The sequence below is a fragment of the Geotrypetes seraphini genome, chromosome 1 (assembly GCF_902459505.1).
Source record: "Geotrypetes seraphini chromosome 1, aGeoSer1.1, whole genome shotgun sequence".
In the NCBI taxonomy this organism is placed as follows: Eukaryota; Metazoa; Chordata; class Amphibia; order Gymnophiona; family Dermophiidae; genus Geotrypetes; species Geotrypetes seraphini.
Window position 1 is genome coordinate 209,343,253 of NC_047084.1, and position 18,920 is coordinate 209,362,172.

At 46.8% G+C, this 18,920-nt stretch overlaps 1 protein-coding gene across 4 annotated transcripts in view; it reads right to left on the reverse strand.

The window, feature by feature from the left end:
* Positions 1 to 18,920, reverse strand: part of CEP135 (centrosomal protein 135) — a 307,612-nt gene that overhangs the window by 123,829 nt on the left and 164,863 nt on the right. The gene's annotated exons all lie outside the window — the stretch shown is intronic.

The following is an 18,920-nucleotide window of genomic DNA, read 5'->3' on the forward strand; positions in this document are numbered from 1 at the left end:
TTCAATGGAGGATGACCTAAAATGGGCTGCTGACACCGCCATGGCCCTGACATTGTGAGCCTTGATATGACCCTCTAGAACAGAGGTGCCCACACTTTTTGGGCTTGTGAGCTACTTTTAAAATGACCAACTCAAAATAATCTATCAACAATAAAATTAAAAAAAACCCCACAAAGCACACAGTATACTGAGAAAATGTTAATTATCATTTATATTCTGGGGGGTTTTCAAAGAAGTCACCTCAGTAACAACCATACAAAAATAGACAAATATACCGCCTTTTTACTAAACCGCAATAGCAGTTTTTAGCACAGAGAGCTGCGCTGAATGCCCTGCGCTGCTCTCAATGCTCATAGGCTCCCTGCGCTAAAAACCGCTATTGCGGTTTAGTAAAAGGGGGCCATAGTGCAAAATAAAGACAGCAGATATAAATTCTCAAAACGGACACATTTTGATCACTAAATTGAAAATAAAATCATTTTTCCTACCTTTGTTGTCTGGTGATTTCATGAGTCTCTGTTTGCACTTTCTTCTGACTATGCATCCAATATTTCTTCCCTTCTTTCAGCCTCCTGTATGCTTCCTCTCCTCCAGACCTCATTCCCAACTTTTGCTTCCTCTCTCCCTACCCCTTTCTTTCTTTCTGTCTCCCTGCCCCCCTTTTGTCTGTTTGTCTTTCTCTCTCCATACCCCCTTTCTTTCTGTCTCCCTGCCCCCTTTTCTTTCTGTCTGTCTTTCTCTCTCCATGCCCCCTTTCTGTGTGTTTTTCACTCTACAAGCCCTTTCTTTCTTTTTATTTCCCTTCTTTCTTTCTGTCTCCCTGCACCCCCTTCTCCAAGCCACCGCCGCCGAGTTCTGAGCTCTCCCTGTTGCTGTACAGGGGACACAGAAGCACTGGTCCGACCATCCTTCCCCACCCGACGTCAATTCTAACGTTGGAGAGGAAGTTCCGGGCCAGTCAGGCAGCGATTGGCTGGTCCAGAACTTCCTCTCCGACGTCAGAATTGATGGGTGGGAAGGCTGGTCGGCCCGGTGCTTCTGTGTTCTCTTTATGGTGTCGGAAAACAGGTAGAACGCAAAGGCAATGCGAGTCTATCACAGAGCCCAGGATGGGCTCTGCGATTGATTTGCGCTGCCTTCATGATCTACTGGTCGATCACGATCTACCTTTTGGGCACCCCTGCTCTATAATTAGCCCAGCCTGTGTATAAGCAAAAAATATATAGAGTTCTGTGTAGGGCATAAAAACGGATCTAGGGTCTTACCCTCACACCAAACCTCCTCCATTTAAAATAATAGCACCTCTTAATGGAACCTTTTCTGGAAGGCAGCAAAATCCTGAAGACATGGAGTGGAAGGAGACGTACAAAGATGGATCAGAAATTGGCTGGCAGGAAGGAAGCAGAGGGTAGGAGTGAAGGGTCACTACTTGGACTGGAGGAGGGTCACGAGTGGTGTTCCGCAGGGGTCGGTGCTTGGACCGCTGCTATTTAATATATTTATAAATGATCTAGAAACAGGGATGAAGTGCGTAATAATAAAATTCGCAGGCGACACCAAACTATTTAGTTGTGCTCAGAATAAAGAGGACTGCGAAGAATTAGAAAGGGACTTGAACAAACTAGAGGAGTGGACGACGAGATGGCAGATGAAGTTCAATGTAGAGAAATGTAAAGTATTACATGTAGGAAGCAGAAACCCGAGGTACAGCTATACGATGGGAGGGATGTTATTGAATGAGAGTACCCAAGAAAGGGACTTGGGGGTAATGGTGGACAAGACAATGAAGCCGATGGCACAGTGCGCAGCAGCTGCTAAGAAAGCGAATAGAATGCTAGGTATAATCAAGAGGGGTATTACAACCAGAACGAAAGAAGTTATCCTGCAGTTGTATCGGGCGATGGTGCATCCGCATCTGGAGTACTGTGTCCAATATTGGTCGCCGTACCTAAAGAAGGATATGGCGATACTCGAGAGGGTTCAGGGGAGAGCGACATGTTTGATAAAAGGTATGGAAAATCTTTCATACGCTGAGAGATTGGAGAAACTGGGGCTCTTTTCCCTGAAGAAGAGGAGACTTAGAGGGGATATGATAGAGACTTACAAGATCATGAAGGGCATAGAGAAAGTGGAAAGGGATAGATTCTTCAAACTTTCGAAAACTACAAGAACAAGAAGGCATTCGGAAAAGTTGAAAGGGGACAGATTCAAAACAAATGCTAGGAAGTTTTTCTTCACCCAACGTGTGGTGGACACTTGGAATGCGCTTCCAGAGGGGGTGATAGGACAGAGTACGGTACTAGGGTTCAAGAAAGGATTGAATGATTTCCTGCTGGAAAAGGGGATAGAGGGATATAAACAGAGGATTGCTACACAGGTCCTGGACCTGTTGGGCTGCCGCGTGAGCGAAATGCTGGGCACGATGTACCTCGGGTCTGATCCTGTGGAGGCACTGCTTATGTTCTTATGTTACATCCTCCAGCAGCTGTAAGGAAGTAAATTCTAAACTCTCACTAAGGATCTTTAATGTTTCAGTGAAACTTCTTCCCATGATGCACTGGAGATCTGTTCAGCCAACATCAACCCCAAGACCCTTTAAAGTTGATACCTCTCATGCCGGCATACAAGTTTTAACGATCAGTTGAATCACTCTCAGCATCAAAACCAAATGACAATTTTTTTTTTTAACTAATCCAAATTGGCAGCCTGAAGTTCTCAGTAAAGGCTTACGCTCGACTGAGCATAAAAATAAAGTAAACTTGAAAATAGCTGTAAACCTATTTTTGGTACTATCAGGAGAAGTGATGCATGACAGCAACAGGACTGACTGGAAGAAAAATTACAAAAGGCAATTTTAGAAGCAAAATGAACATCCCTGATGCAAATTCCCTCGAAAAACAAAGACTGATCGATCCTGAACTACAGTAGCAGGTGGGAAATAATGCATATGTGCGGTGAAGTGGTTCAAGAGCTTTTAGTATCACTAAACTGTAGGAGTTTCCCATGCAAGCTCCATTGGTGACATTATTCAAGCTGTAACGACTTGCAGCACAGCATAATTACTTACCATAACAGGTGTTATCAAGGGACAGCAGGCAGATATTCTCTCATGTGGATGATGTCATTTATGGAGCCTGATACAGACAGTGGTAAAAATGCTTAGCCACTTTAAGTTTTTAGAAACTTCGAGACTGCCTGCACCGCGCATGCACCTTTCCGCCCAACCAGGGTAGGATGTGAGAATATCTGCCTTCTGTCCCCAGATAACACCTGTTACGGTAAGTAATTGTGCTTTATCCTAGGACAAACAGGTAGCATATACTCACATATGGGACTCCCTAGCTCAGTGTTCTTCAACCTTTTTACACCCGTGGACCGGCAGAAAAAAAAGAATTATTTTGTGGACTGGCAAACTACTAGGACTAAAATTTAAAAACCCCGCTTCCGCCCCATCTCCGCGAGCTCGGTCCTCACAAATCATCTGATCCCATCCACACAAGCCTCAGTTATGATTTTACATTGAATGTATTTTATTAAAGTATAAAAAGAAACAATATTCTGTACAATTGTCATTTTATAAATACAAATAATTCAGAGCAAGGATCAACAAAACCCCTGTCTCCCCTCCCCTTCACATATATCCCCTCTACTATCAAGAAAACTGAACAAGCCAAATTATTACAGAATGGTACACAGAAATATCATGCTAACAGAATACTGCAGTCACACATGACAGGAATAGTTTTAGGGGAGTGCAACTAGGGCAACTGTCCCCTGGTCAGAGAGCACCCTAAGCCAGCTGGAAGCTAAAGAAGCACTGCCTGGGTTTTGCAGTCCCCAGTTATGTCTAACACCAGCTCTAGCAGGATATATATTTCAAATCTGATATATTCTAATCACAAAATAGAAATAAAATTATTTCTTTCTACCTTTTGTCGTCTCTGGTTTCTGCTTTCAGTCTTCTTTTCACTTTCTTCCTTCCAACGTCTGCCCTCTCTGTCTCTTCAATCCAGCATCTGCCCCTTCCATCCACTGTCTGTCCTCTCCCCCTTCCATATGGTATCTGTCTTCTTTCTATGCCCCTCTCCCCTTTCAATCCAGCTTGCCCCTCTCTCCTTTTTACATGATTCATTCCAGCTTCACTGCTCTCTTCATTTTTATCTCTCCTACACCAGATCTAGCATCTTTGTCCCTCTCAATTTCTCTGCTGACCCCCCTTCCTATCTCATTCCTATCTCTCCCCCTCCCCTCCTCTAATCCCCTGCAAGCTGTTTCCTTCCTTTTTTCTTCTCCCTTCCCTCCTCCCCCTGCCCAGCAGTAACTCTCTTCCTTTTCCTTCCCCTCCTCCCCTCCCAGCAGCATCTCTCCTTCTCCCTCCCTCCAGGTCCAGTAGCAGCTGTCCCTTTTCCCCCCTTGCCCAGCAGCTTCCCAGACTCCTTTCCCTCCTCCTCTCCCAGCAGCATCTCTCCTTCTCCCTCTCCAATAGCAGCTGTCCCTTTTTTTCCCTTGCCCAGCAGCTTCCCAGACTCCTTTCCCTCCTCCCCTTCCAGCAGCATCTCTCCTTCTCCCTCTCCAGTAGCAGCTGTCCCTTTTTTTCCCTTGCCCAGCAGCTTCCCAGACTTCTTTCCCTCCTCCCCTCCTAGCAGCATCTTTCCTTCTCCGTCTCCATTAGCAGCTGTCCCTGTTTCCCCTTGCCCAGCAGCTTCCCAGACTCCAATAGTGGCTTTCTCCCCTCCCAACAGCTCTCCTTACTTCTCAGCGCAGCGATTCAGGAAGGCAGCCTTGGGTCCTTTGTTGGGTCGCCCCGCCTCTGAGGAAAGAGGAAGTTGCATCATCAGAGGCAGCCGCAACTCAGCAAAAGCCCCGAGGCTGCCTTCGTGAATTGCTGCACTGGGAAGTAAAGGAGAGCTGCAGAGGGGAGAAAGCCACTGTCGGAGGCTCCCCAGGATCTCTCCGGCCCAGCGCAGACTTCAGCTGTTGATCTTGCCGGCCGTGTGCGGACCGGCAAAAATTTCCTGCGGACCGACACCAATCCGCGGACCGGCAGTTGAAGAACTGTGCCCTAGCTTATTGTAATGGGATGGAGGGAGAGTTGGCCATTAAGAAGAAAATTAATTCTGTAATACTGCTTGCCCGAAAACAAACATCTCGTCTAGAATAGGATTCTAGACACTAGTGAGATGTGAATGTGTGAATCGAGGACCAAGTAGCAGCTTTGCAAATATCATCAATGGGAGTGAAACGTAAGAAATGTACTGATGCTGCCATAGATTGGACCTTGTGTGCTGTTAACACATCTCCCGGGCTGCAGTCAAACCTGAGCATAGCAGAAGGAAATACAGACCACTAACCATGTGGAAAAAAATCTCTTGGTTACAAGGAGGCCCAATCTGTTAGAATCAAAAGAGATGAACAGTTGAGATGAAGTCCTGTGTGGCTTAGTCAATTTTTCCCCTATGAGTTTTGGCAAACAGAATTGCAAATGAAATTGTCAATATGTTTAGGAGCAGTGGACACCTGGATGGTGGACCATAAACTGGTATTGAACCTGGCCAAAACAGATGTGAAGTTGATTGAAAGGAATGAAGACCCATTGTGGCCCCAAATGTTGAGGTTAATAACATGAGATTTACAATACATAAGCAACTGAAGATTTTGAGAGAACATTGGCAGTGGTTAAGGAGAAATTAGGTTCTTACCTGCTAATTTTCTTTCTGTTAGCTTGTAGACCGGTATAGTTCTTTACGGATGAGTATTATACCTCACTACTACCACCAAATGGAGACTGAGAACAAACTTGTATATCAGTATAGCTTCCCCTCTACTAATCCAGTCTGCCGAATAGCCAGTCTGCTGAAAGACAGTAAAATACACTCCGAACCGGCGTGGATAAAACAACAAACAGAACAGAAACCTGATATAGAAAGTATTCCCAAAGCTCACCAGCTAAACCAGAGCCGCTGTTCTTACTTCTCCCCGGCCCTAGAAAACTACTAGAACCCACAGAAAAATTCAAAATCTGCATGCGAGCAAAAGCCTGCAATCACCGCACAAAGACAGAAAGGGTGGGGAACTATACCGGTCTACAAGCTAACCGAAAGAAAATTAGCAGGTAAGAACCTAATTTCTCCTTCTATATTGTTTGATAGACCGGTATAGTTCTTTACGGATGGGACGTTCCAAAGAAGTACCCATTCAAGGGTGGGACCCCCGAAGGTTCGATACCAGAACACGCTGACCGAATACCGCATCCCGATGCGCTTGAAGATTTAGCCTAAGAAGTTGCCTGATCCCTAGTGGAATAAGCCTTGAGAAATTCTGGAACTGGTTTCTTCTTCAGAAGATAAGCGGAAGCAATCTTGATCCAGCATGAATAATAGCCTTAGAAGCGCCATCCCCCTTATGAGGACCCGTTAGAAGGACAAAGGGATGATCTGATTTCCTGATCTCCTGGGTCCTCTGTGCATAAGAGCGAAGGACCCGACTGACATCCAACTTGCACATCTGTCTTTGCTCAGAGGAGCCCTCCTGACTACCCAACACCAGGAGTACTACAGATTGATTGACATGGAAAGGAGAAACTATCTTTGGCAGAAAGGAAGGAACAGGCCGCAAGAAAACCTGCTCCCTAGAAAACTCCAAGAAGGGAGCTCTACAAAAGAAAGCCTGCAGCTCAGAAACACGTATAGCTGAAGTAATGGCCATCAAGAATACTGTTTTAAGAGTAAGGTCCTTCAAAGAGCAGTCGCCCAACGGTTTAAATGGAGAGGGCACTAGAACTGACAGAACCAGATTGAGATCCCGGGAGGCCTGAGCAAGTTGGCCACCCGAAAGAAGCGAATCACATCAGTAATGGCAGTCAAATGCTGACCTTTCAACAACCCAGGAAAGGCTGACAAGGCCGCAAGTTGAATCCAGAGAGAAGACCAAGCCAGTCCCCTGTCCAGGTCATCCTGCAAGAACTCTAAGATGTTAGGCAGAGAAGCACAAAAAGAGACCACTCCACACGCATCACACCACTCCTCAAATAGATGCCAAACCCTCACATAAGCCCGAGAGGTGGAAACCCTCCGGGACTCCATGAGAGTTGAGATCACTTTATATGAATACCTCTTCTTACCTAGCTGACCTCTTTCAAGAGCCAAGCCTTAAGACAAAAGGGATCTGGAATGAACATTGGAATGGGATCCTGAGATAGAGGTCGCCCAAGAGAGGCATAGGAAGAGGATCCGCCACCAGATGCCTCACTAGATCTGCGTACCATGGATGTCAAGGCCAATCCGTAGCCGCTAGAACCACTAGGCCCAGATGACGAATAATGCAGAGAAGAATTCTGCTCACTAATGGCCACAGAGGAACACATACAACAACAGCCCCTCCGTTGGCCATGGTTGAATCAGAGCATCAAGGCCCTCGGTCTAACCGTCTCTGCGACGATTTAACAAGTGGGATGTTTTGGCATTGACATTTGTGGCCATCAGGTCCATGAGGGGCTGACCCCAAGACTGCACTATCAACTGAAAGGCCGCCGGGTTGAGACAACACTCTCTGGGATCTAGCACGTGACGACTTAGTAAGACCGAATGAACATTCTCCACTCCGGCTATGTGGGATGCTGATATTTCTTGAAGGTGCAACTCTGCCCAGACCATGAGCAGAGTCACTTCCTGTGCCACCATAGTGCTCCTGGTGCCCCCATGATGATTAACATAGGCCACCGCCATGGCATTGTCTGACAGACCCCTGACTGACTTGCCCATCAGAAAGGACTGGAAGACTAGCAACGCCAGACGGATGGTTCCGGTCTCCAAGACACTGATTGACCAAGGAGCCTCCTCTGTGGACCAGGTGGCCTGAGCTGAGTGACCTAGACACTGAGCTTCCCAACCGATAAGACTGGCATCCGTGAGCAGCACCGTCCACTGCGGCTGATCCAGACTCACCCCTTGTACCAGATGAGGGGTCTGGAGCCACCAATGAAGACTGCCTTGAGCTAAGCCCGGAAGAGGAACAGGGTGATCCAGACTGTGCTTCTGAGGCGACCACCTCCGAAGAAGAGCATACTGAAGAGGACGCATGTGGGCCCGTGACTACCTCACTACATCGATGGAGGCCGCCATTGACCCCCAAATTTGGAGGAAATTCTGCGCCCGGGGACACCGGGACGCCATAAGCAGGCGAATCTGAGATTGTAATTTGCTTACCCGGGCCTCCAGAAGGAAAGCCTTCCCCCAACAAGGTGTCGAAGAGGAGCCCTAGATATTCCAGGCACTGAGATGGGGACAACCGGCTCTTGGCAAGGTTGACTACCCATCCCAGTGACTGCAGAAACTCCACCACCCGAGCCGTGACCCGAGTGCTCTCCTGAAACGACTTGGCTCGAATCAATCAGTTGTCTAGGCAGGGATGAACAAGAGAATGCCCTCTTTTCACAACACCGCTGCAATGACCACCATCACTTTGGTGAACGTCCGAAGAGCTGTGGCCAGACCAAAGGGAAGTGCACAGAATTGATAATGTTGCCCCAAGATCACAAAGCGCAGGAAGCGATGATGGGAGGCTCGAATGGGAATGTGCAAATAGGCCTCGGTCAGATCTAGCAAGGTCAGAAACTCCCCCGGTTGAACCGCCAGAATCACAGACCACAGAGTTTCCATGTGAAAGGAAGGCACGTGAAGAGCCCTGTTGACCCCCTTCAAACCAGGATGGGTCGAAAAGTCTGTTCTTTCTTTGGCACCACAAAGTACACTTCTCCCTCCATATTCGTTGTGATAGGGGATTAACAGACCCGCAAATACAGAAAAACCGCAGATAACTTTCTCAAATGTTATTTGTGGTTTTCTATTAATACTCAAAGTATTTGGAATCTGCTGCTTAAGTAGATTGGTCCCAGCACTGGTATACAAACAGCAATTGATTAATCACAGGATTGCTAGAGCAAAACGCTCTGTCTCTATAACCTCTGATAGTTATGCTTTAACTGATCAATGCGATAGTAATGTTAACTTGCTCTCAAAAGCTGAAATTATCTCTTTGACAGTCTCTTTAGTTGGTATACCTGGGTTAGCATTATTTAATCAAGAAGCCTTATCACAATTAGTTTGTGCTTTAGCTAAGGACATTAATCTTACCTCACACGCCCTTAGCTTGCTAAATCAAGAACAAAATGAACTGCGGACAGCTGTGTTAGACAACAGAGCTGCCATAGATTATCTATTACTATTACACCATCACGGTTGCGAAACCATTAAAAATATGTGCTGTTTCAACCTGTTCAATAACAGCAACTGTGTACATGACCAAATTCAACAACTACATGAATTGGCCTCTAATATACCTCAGTAGTGGAATGCTTTATGGGCATGGTTACCTTCTGGCCAATGGATCCAGGTTATTCTGCAATATCTCCTCATTTGGATTAGGTCTCTTGATTTCCCTCTGTTGTTTCGTGCAATGCCTGCTTCCTTGTTTAACTTGCTCATAAGTCCATTTTCTGGCCACTATCGCAAATTATCCCGAGCAAATTTGCCCTACCTCCGTAAAGCCCTTAAAATAGTAAAATAAGAGGAAATGTAGAGATGGAGTTCTGATAAGTTCTGATCCAGGGCATCAGAACACAGGCAGGGTCAGCACACAGGCGGTTCTGAACACAGGCCAGGTCGGCACACTGACCTAGGCCCTGTGTGCGGATCTAGGCCCTGTGTGTGGATCTGAGGCCCTGTTCTCATTCCCTCTCCCTCCTGCCACTATACATTCTAAGCAAGGACAAGGTTTGCACCTTGTGACAGAATGCTGAGGCATTTCTCCTCCCTTCCTGCCACATATTAACCTGACACACATTTACCCTTATTTCCTTATCTTGTTTAAGCATCCCTTATATGGGCAACAATCAGACTTTGTCTGAGCAGGCATTGACTTAAGGCTAATCGAGAAAGCTTAAGGAGTATGCATTATAACCTTTGGACTGTCACATGCTATAGTAAGATTTGAGACACATCAGAAATGTACACATTGGGAATCACTTTATTATTAACCACTATATTTATTCAGATGTCACTTGAGATAGTAACTTTGAGAATCACATGAAATATGTAAACAATGTATTGCCTTGGTCTAATCTTCACTGTAAATGCATTATGACATTATAACCTTGTAGAGCATTAGCTAAGTAATTAACGGAACTATGATTCTCAATAAAAGGGGGAGAGCCCATCCATTTAAGTTGCCTCATCCCTCTCTGAGCCTTGTGTGTGCAGCATCATTCCTACAGGAATCAGACTCCAAGGCAATGTTGAGATCTTTACTCATTTGACATAAGAATTTTGTAAAGGACACTGGATCAGAAAAGGAGTGACCTTGTTGAAGTGAAGGTGAATGAGAACCTCTCGAGGTACCCTTTATAGCAGAGAAAGAAGGCGAAGCCTCTGGAATATTGGTATCGCAGATCTGAATCCATAGGCAAAGATGAAGATGAAAAACCACTTGTAGAACGAGTGGGAGAAGCAGAACGTTTTCGTTTTGAAGAACCAGCTGGTGAAAAAACCCTCGCAGGAGAAGAACTCACTCGACTGGTGAGAATGAGGCTCCACAATAGATTTCCTTGAGGAAGGAGTTGGTGGCCTCGATGAGTCAAGATGCTTCGATAAATGAAGTCTGTCTCGAGAAGAAGACCTGGGCTTCGATGAATGCCTCGACAAATGATGTGAAGAGGAGCTATGTCTCGAATCACGGGCTCATGATCGAGTCGAATCCAGCCTCGATGAGGAACGTTGAGGAGTCCTCGCCCTGTGCCTCGAATAAGGCAATGCCTTATGTGTAGAGGTAGGACTGGAGGTTGGAGATCGAAGTCAAGACACTGATAAGGACTCAGCTCCTTGTGCAGATGTATCTCGAGGTACTCTCAAGGACTCAATTCCTTGATAGAGTGTGTACATTGAAATCGAGACACTCTCAAGGACTCGACTCCTTGTATTACTGCTGAGTGCTCAGGTTGGACTGCAGGAAGCAGGATCGAGGCAAGAGTCAATTTGGCAAGCATATTACCAAACTCCTGATGAAGAATAGTTTCCAACATATTTTTCAAAGCCGGCACCGAGACCACTGGAACTGGTACAATTGGTGTGGCTATAGACTCCGAAGAAGACAACCTCAAGGATGAGTATTGCCTTGATTTTGAGACACACTTCTTGGGAAGTCTTGAAGCGACTGGGTCCACCAGTCCCGCTGTTAAAATGGCCTGTGATTCCTGAGGGGTTGGCTTGGATAGCTTACCAGATGGAGACACTGATGATAATGGCCCCTCCGGAGAAGATTTGGCTGACTTCCCCAAGGATGAGGACTTCCCCATCAAGGAAGGTTTTAGCGAGGTCGAGGATGAAGCTTTGGGCCCCACAGAAGACGTCAACGGAGTCGAGGTCACAATCGGGGTTGAGGCTTTAGTTGAAGAAAGATCCATTCCTCCGAAGATTTTTTCAATCTAAACTTGACGATGTTTAAGAGCTCGATTTTGAAGTGTAGCACAGCGGGCACACGACTCGGATGATGATCAGGCCCTAAACACTGCACACACCACTTATGCTGGATCAGTGATGGAGATCGTGCATTGACATGGAATGAAACACGGCCACAGTTAAATCGAAGCCCTCAGGCTGAGGCTGCGGAACAGGCCCCACCAAGACCTCACCGAAAAAATTAAACAAAGATTTTTTTTTTAAACACGTGTAACACAGCGACCCAGTAAATAAAAAGAAAATATATGAGCTGTGGTGAGAGAAGGCGTAAGTAAAACTAACTCTCGCGCAGAGCCTTGAAACGAGGGCTTCTCGGCTCAGCAGAAAACTTAGAACTGAGGAGACGCTGAGGAGATGCACGCCCTACGTCGGGTAGCAAGGCACTCGCGCATGCGAAGCAAGGCACTCTGCTTGTGAAGCTGACCGTATCGGTGTTGTGTGATTGACATCACCCATAAGTGAGAATATGCTGCCTACTTGTCCTGGGATAATATAGTACCTCAACGATTGGACTATTTTAATGCCCTTTATCTAGAAATCCCCCAGATATACACATCTATGACCTGTATCAATATTCTAATCGCATCCTTTACTTTGAAACTGTTTTTTCTATCATTTCCATATCATTTCATCACAAGCTTTTTCTCAATTAACTTCTTTTTTGTTGCTTACCCAACCAACGTCGTCAGAAGCGGCACTCTTTTGTGTAGCCAACACAAGATAGTAAAAAGTTTATTTTAGCCACACATGCTTCCTCATCGGCTATGGTGGTTACTTTTACTTTTTTTTCTTTTTTAATTATAGAAGTTCTTATTATATATTAAACTTGAACTTATCTTGTCTGTATACTAAAGTTTTAAAGATGTTCGCTGCCGACATGCATGTTTCATTTGCCAATATGGCAAACTGCGTCAGGGCGCGGTGTCTATAAAGCAAATAAACCTTACATTAAGCACAGTTACTTACCGTAACAGGTGTTATCCAGGGACAGCAGGCAGATATTCTTGACTGATGGGTGACGGCACCGACGGAGCCCCGGTACGGACAATTTTAGAGTGATTGCACTCTAAGAACTTGGAAAGTTCTAGCAGGCCACACCGCGCACGCGCGAGTGCCTTCCCGCCCGACGGAGGCGCGCGGTCCCCAGTTAGGATAAGCCAGCTAAGAAGACAACCCGGGGAGGAGGGTGGGACGCAAGAATATCTGCGCTGTTACGGTAAGTAACTGTGTTTTATCCCAGGACAAGCAGGCAGTATATTCTTGACTGATGGGTGACCTCCAAGCTAACAAAAAGAGGGATGGTGGGAAGGTTGGCCATTAGGAAAACAAATTTTGCAAAACAGATTGGCCAAAGTGTCCATCCCATCTGGAGAAAGCATCCAGACAATAATGAGATGTAAAAGTATGAACTGAGGACCAAGTAGCAGCCTTGCAGATTTCCTCAATAGGAGTTGAACGGAGGAAAGCTACAGATGCTGCCATAGCTCGAACTCTATGGGCCGTGACAGAACCTTCCAGTGTCAGTCCGGACTGAGCATAACAGAATGAAATGCACGCTGCGAGCCAATTTGACAGCGTACGTTTAGAAACAGGACGTCCCAATTTATTCGAATCAAAGGACAGAAAGAGTTGGGGAGATGATCTGTGGGGCTTAGTACGGTCTAAATAGTAAGCCAAAGCCCGCTTACAGTCCAAAGTATGTAGAGCCTGTTCTCCAGAATGAGAGTGAGGTTTCGGGAAGAAGACAGGCAGAACAATAGATTGGTTGAGATGGAATTCAGAAACAACCTTAGGGAGAAACTTTGGATGTGTACACAGAACCACCTTGTCATGATGAAAGACTGTAAACGGTGGATCAGCAACTAGTGCATGTAGCTCACTGACCCTCCTGGCAGAGGTAAGAGCAATAAGAAAAAGTACCTTTCAAGTGAGGAACTTGAAAGGAGCGGTAGCCAAAGGTTCAAATGGAGGCTTCATTAAGGCGGAAAGAACCACATTGAGATCCCAGATCACAGGAGGGGCTTTGAGAGGTGGTTTCACATTAAAAAGACCCCGCATGAATCTGGACACCAAGGGATGAGCCGAGAGAAGTTTTCCATGGACTGGCTCATGAAAAGCAGCAATAGCACTGAGGTGGACTCTGATGGAAGTAGACTTGAGGCCAGAGTCAGACAAAGAAAGAAGATAATCTAACAAGGTCTCCACTGCAAGGGAAGTGGGATCATGATGATGAAGAAGACACCAGGAAGAAAACCGTGTCCACTTCTGATGGTAACATTGCAGAGTGGCCGGTTTCCTGGAGGCATCCAGAATGGAACGAACGGGCTGAGACAAAAGAGTATCATGAGAAGTCAGCTCGAGAGAAACCAAGCTGTCAGGTGCAGAGACGGAAGGTTGGGATGCAGAAGGGTCTCCTGATGTTGCGTAAGCAGAGAAGGAAACAGTGGAAGAAGAAAAGGCTCCCTGGAACTGAGTTGAAGTAGAAGGGAGAACCAATGTTGCCTGGGCCACCGTGGAGCAATCAGAATCATGGTGGCTCGTTCCCTCTTGAGCTTGAACAAGGTTCTTAACATGAGAGGCAGAGGAGGGAAAGCGTATAGGAACAGATTGGACCAATCGAGGAGAAATGCATCCGCTGCCAGACGGTGAGGAGAGTAGAGTCTGGAGCAGAAGAGGGGCAGCTGGTGATTGTGAGGAGCTGCAAAGAGGTCTATCTGAGGAGTGCCCCACTGAGCGAAGATGGACTGTAGAGTTAAAGGATCGAGTGTCCACTCGTGAGGCTGGAGAATTCTGCTGAGCTTGTCCGCTAAGGAATTCTGTTCTCCCTGAATGTAGATAGCTTTCAGGAATAGTTGGTGATCTGTGGCCCAAGCCCAAATCTTCTGGGCTTCCTGGCACAAGAGGCGAGAGCCTGTCCCACCCTGCTTGTTGATGTAGTACATTGCAACTTGATTGTCTGTGCACAGCAGGAGGACTTGAGGAAAGAGAAGATGTTGGAAGGCCTTGAGGGCATAAAACATCGCTCTGAGTTCCAGGAAATTGATGTGATGTTTCATTTCCTGGGCTGTCCAAAGTCCTTGAGTTTGGAATTCGTTCAAATGAGCTCCCCAGGCATAAGGGGAGGCGTCGGTGGTGATGACAAGTTGATGAGGAGGTAGATGGAACAGAAAACCTCTGGAGAGATTTGAGGATATCAACCACCATTGTAGAGACTGATGAAGAGATGATGTCACAGATATGTGTCGTGAGCAAGGATCCGTCGCTTGGGACCACTGGATAGCTAGGGTCCATTGAGGAGTGCGCAGGTGAAGACGTGCGAAGGGTGTGACATGGACTGTGGAGGCCATGTGACCCAAGAGTATCATCATTTGCTTGGCAGAGATGGAACGTTGTGGAAGTATCTGCTGACATAGAGATTGAAGAGTTTGAAGACGGTTGGATGGCAGGAATGCTCTCATGAGGACTGTGTCCAGCACCGCTCCAATGAATTGAAGTCTCTGAGAGGGTATGAGATGAGATTTGGGTAGATTGATCTCGAACCCCAGAAGTTGTAGAAACAGGATGGTTTGGTTGGTGGCCAAGAATACTGTCTGAGATGAATTGGCCTTGATTAACCAATCGTCCAGATAAGGAAAGACCTGAAGGTGGTGAGAGCGTAGAAAGGCAGCCACCACAATCAGACATTTGGTGAACACTCTTGGTGAGGAGGCAAGACCGAAGGGCAGCACCTTGTATTGGTAATGACAATGATTGAATATGAAGCGGAGGTACTGTCTGGAGGCCAGATTGACGGGTACATGAGTGTATGCCTCTTTGAGATCGAGGGAGCATAGCCAGTCGTCTTGATGGAGAAGAGGATAAAGAGTTGCCAGAGAAAGCATCTTGAATTTCTCCTTGACCAAGCATTTGTTGAGATCGCGAAGATCTAGGATGGGTCTGAGATCCCCTGTTTTTTTGGGGACCAGAAAATAACGGGAGTAGAATCCCTGCCCCTTCTGATCTAGAGGAACTTCCTCTATGGCGTTCAGGAGGAGGAGGGATTGAACCTCCTGAAGAAGGAGAGAAGACTGAGAGGTGTTCAAAGCAGACTCTCTTGGCAGACTTTGTGCAGGACGTGTCTGAAAGTTGAGAGAGTAGCCGTGGCGGATGATGTTGAGGACCCACTGATCCGATGTGATGTGCTCCCAACTGCTGATGTAACAAGAAAGACGTCCTCCTATGGGTCGAGGGAGAAGAGCAGATGGAGGAATACTGGCTATGCTTTGGAGAACCACGTAAAAAGGGTTGGGTAGACTTTTGTGGTGGAGGAGGTTTCACCTGTTGCTGCTGGGCTGGCCTAGGTGGTTGTCGCTGTTGCTGGCGCTGACGTCTAGGCTGTTGAGTAGCCGGTGGCAAGGGACGGGCAGCATAGCGGCGCTGGTAGGCGGATTGTTGGCGAAAAGGCCGAGCAGGTGGAGTATTTTTCTTAGTCTTCAGGAGAGTATCCCACCGAGTCTCATGGGCAGACAGCTTTTGTGTAGTGGAATCCATGGACTCTCCGAAGAGCTCATCACCTAAGCAGGGAGCATTTGCTAAGCGGTCCTGATGATTTACATCGCGCTCTGAGACTCTGAGCCATGCCAACCGACACATGGCAACAGACATAGCCGTGGCCCTAGAAGTCAATTCAAAAGTGTCATAAATTGACCGAACTAGGAACTTACGTAACTGGAGAAGAGAGGAAGAACAGGCATGAAAAGCAGATTTCTTGCGGTCAGGGAGGTACTTTTCAAAAGCAGCCATGTTTTGAATGAGGTGCTTTAAATAAAAGGAAAAATGAAAAGCATAGTTTCCTGACCTATTGGCTAACATGGCATTTTGATATAAACGTTTGCCAAATTTGTCCATTGACTTTCCTTCTCTGCCAGGAGGGACTGAAGCATACACACTAGCTCCCGCTGATTTCTTTAGTGTGGATTCTACCAAAAGAGACTCATGCGGGAGCTGAGGTTTGTCAAAACCAGGAATGGGGATAACCCTGTATAAGGAGTCCAATTTACGAGGAGCTCCTGGTACAGTCAGGGGAGTCTCTAGATTTTTATAAAACGTCTCTCGTAAGATGTCATGGAGAGGAAGTTTGAGAAATTCCCTTGGAGGCTGGTCAAAATCCAGAGCATCAAGGAATGCCTTGGATTTCTTAGACTCAGCCTCCAAGGGAATAGAAAGAGATTCACACATCTCTTTTAAGAAAGAGGTAAAGGATGTGGAATCTTGTTTAGAAGAGGGATCTGCAATAAGTTGATCCTCTTCGTCAGAGGAACACTCGCCCTCAGACAGAAAGGGGTCTTCAGAGTCACCCCACAAATCAGGATCCCTAATATGAGAGCCACGGTCTCGAAACTTCGGAGTGGAGGGTTCCAGGTGTCGGGTTTTGCGTGCCGACTTACCCGACCTCATGGACACGGTACCGGGAGATGTGACATGTTGCATCGGTACCGAAGTCTGCACCGCCTGGTGCTGAGCTCTCGGTTCCGGTGCTAAGATTGGCATCGAAGTCGATGAAGCAGTGTGGACCAGTGCTGACAAAGTGGATGCCGATAAAAGGGGGCGCTCCACTGTCGGTACCGGTGGCTCAGACCGGACCGGGACTGGAAGGTTCGGTGTCAAAAGTGCGGGAAGGAGTTGTTGCAACTGCTCCTTAAGTTGCACTTGCAAGACAGCAGCAATCCGCTCATCCAGCGAAGGCACCGGTACCGCCTTTTTCTTCTGTGGTACCTGTGGTGCCGCTCTACGCTCTGAGGATGAGTAACCCGATGTCGAGGGACTCACCTCGATAGGAGCGGAGCGCTTCCGTGGGCGCCTCGAGGCCGGCAGGACTGGACTCGCTGCCACTGAGACCGGAGGACGCTCCAACGGGGAAGGCTTCTTAGCCGGTTTACCTGCGGGGTGCGACGCCGGCACGGTATCGTGCGGTGTCGATGAAGTAGGTGCCGACTGAGATGGGGCCGATGTCGGTGCCGGTGCTGCGGAATCAGACATCTCGGCGCCAAATAATAATCGCTGTTGGATCTGGCGGTTTTTAAGAGTTCTCTTTTTTAAAGTCGCACAGCGGGTGCAGGTAGACGCTCGATGGTCAGGACCAAGACACTGCAGACACCAGTTGTGCGGGTCTGTGAGTGAAATTGGTTGAGCGCACCGCTGGCACTTCTTAAACCCGGGTTGAGGGGGCAAGAAGGTAAAAACGGCTTCTGCCAAATCAAAGGCCGAGGCCTCGATGGTGGCAACAGGCCCCGCCGGGGCGAAACCGAAAAAAAAAATGAAAAGAAAACACAATTAGTTTTTTTTTTTTTTAACAAAGAAAAGAAAAGAAAAAGAAGGAAACAATATTTCCGACCAAGTTTACGCGAGCGGGAAGGCGAAAGGAACAAAAGTTTTCAACAGCCGTTGAAACGTTACGTCTTCTTAGCTCCGCGGAAACTAAGAAACTGGGGACCGCGCGCCTCCGTCGGGCGGGAAGGCACTCGTGCGTGCGCGGTGCGGCCTGCTAGAACTTTCCAAGTTCTTAGAGTGCAATCACTCTAAAATTGTCCGTACCGGGGCTCTGTCGGTGCCGTCACCCATCAGTCAAGAATATGCTGCCTGCTTGTCCTGGGATAACATCTGTAACTGTGTACTCGACCCATAGTAAATTAGAAAATCACTAACTTGCATAGAAAACATTCATTCCTCACTTGTTAGTTTTCAGAATTTAACATGGCAGGCCTTGGTGTTCAAGGACCCATCCTCTCCATGTCATAAATGACCCGGAGCATAATGATTGGATGGCTTGGACTCGATTTCCTATTACCAGAAAATCCCTTTACGTCAAACATTGCCAATCTAGTTCAGCATTTAAGCCGCTGAGCTCTAAACACTGAAGCTCAAAAATCCATCTTTGCTCTTTGTAATTGAGCAAACATTCAATGTTGCCATCCTCCCACCCTACTAGAATCTCCTCCAAAACCCTCCATTTAAATCCCATGGGGTAATGTTTCATTTGTTCCCATTGGGCTGTCAGCGGAGCTAAAAGGGTGTTATTCTTTAGTCTTGATTTATGCTTCGTGAATCTTGTTTTTATCAAACGCCTAGATCTCCCAACATACAACTTATCACACGTGCAGACTATTACGTAAATAACCCCCTTTGACATACAAGTAGTAGTCATCCTAGAATATAGAACCAAATCAGAACCTGGGACCTTCCACTTTATCCCCTCTATTGTGGACTCACACCACTGACAGGACCCGCATTTAGTGTGTCCCGTCAATGTGGTGTGGTCCGCTTGATAATCTAAACTCTTATATTTAAGTATTTCTCCTATTGTTTTACCTTTGCGATATGCAAAGATTGGGGGGGGGGGTCTATTAATTCTTCATACATAGATGTGTATAT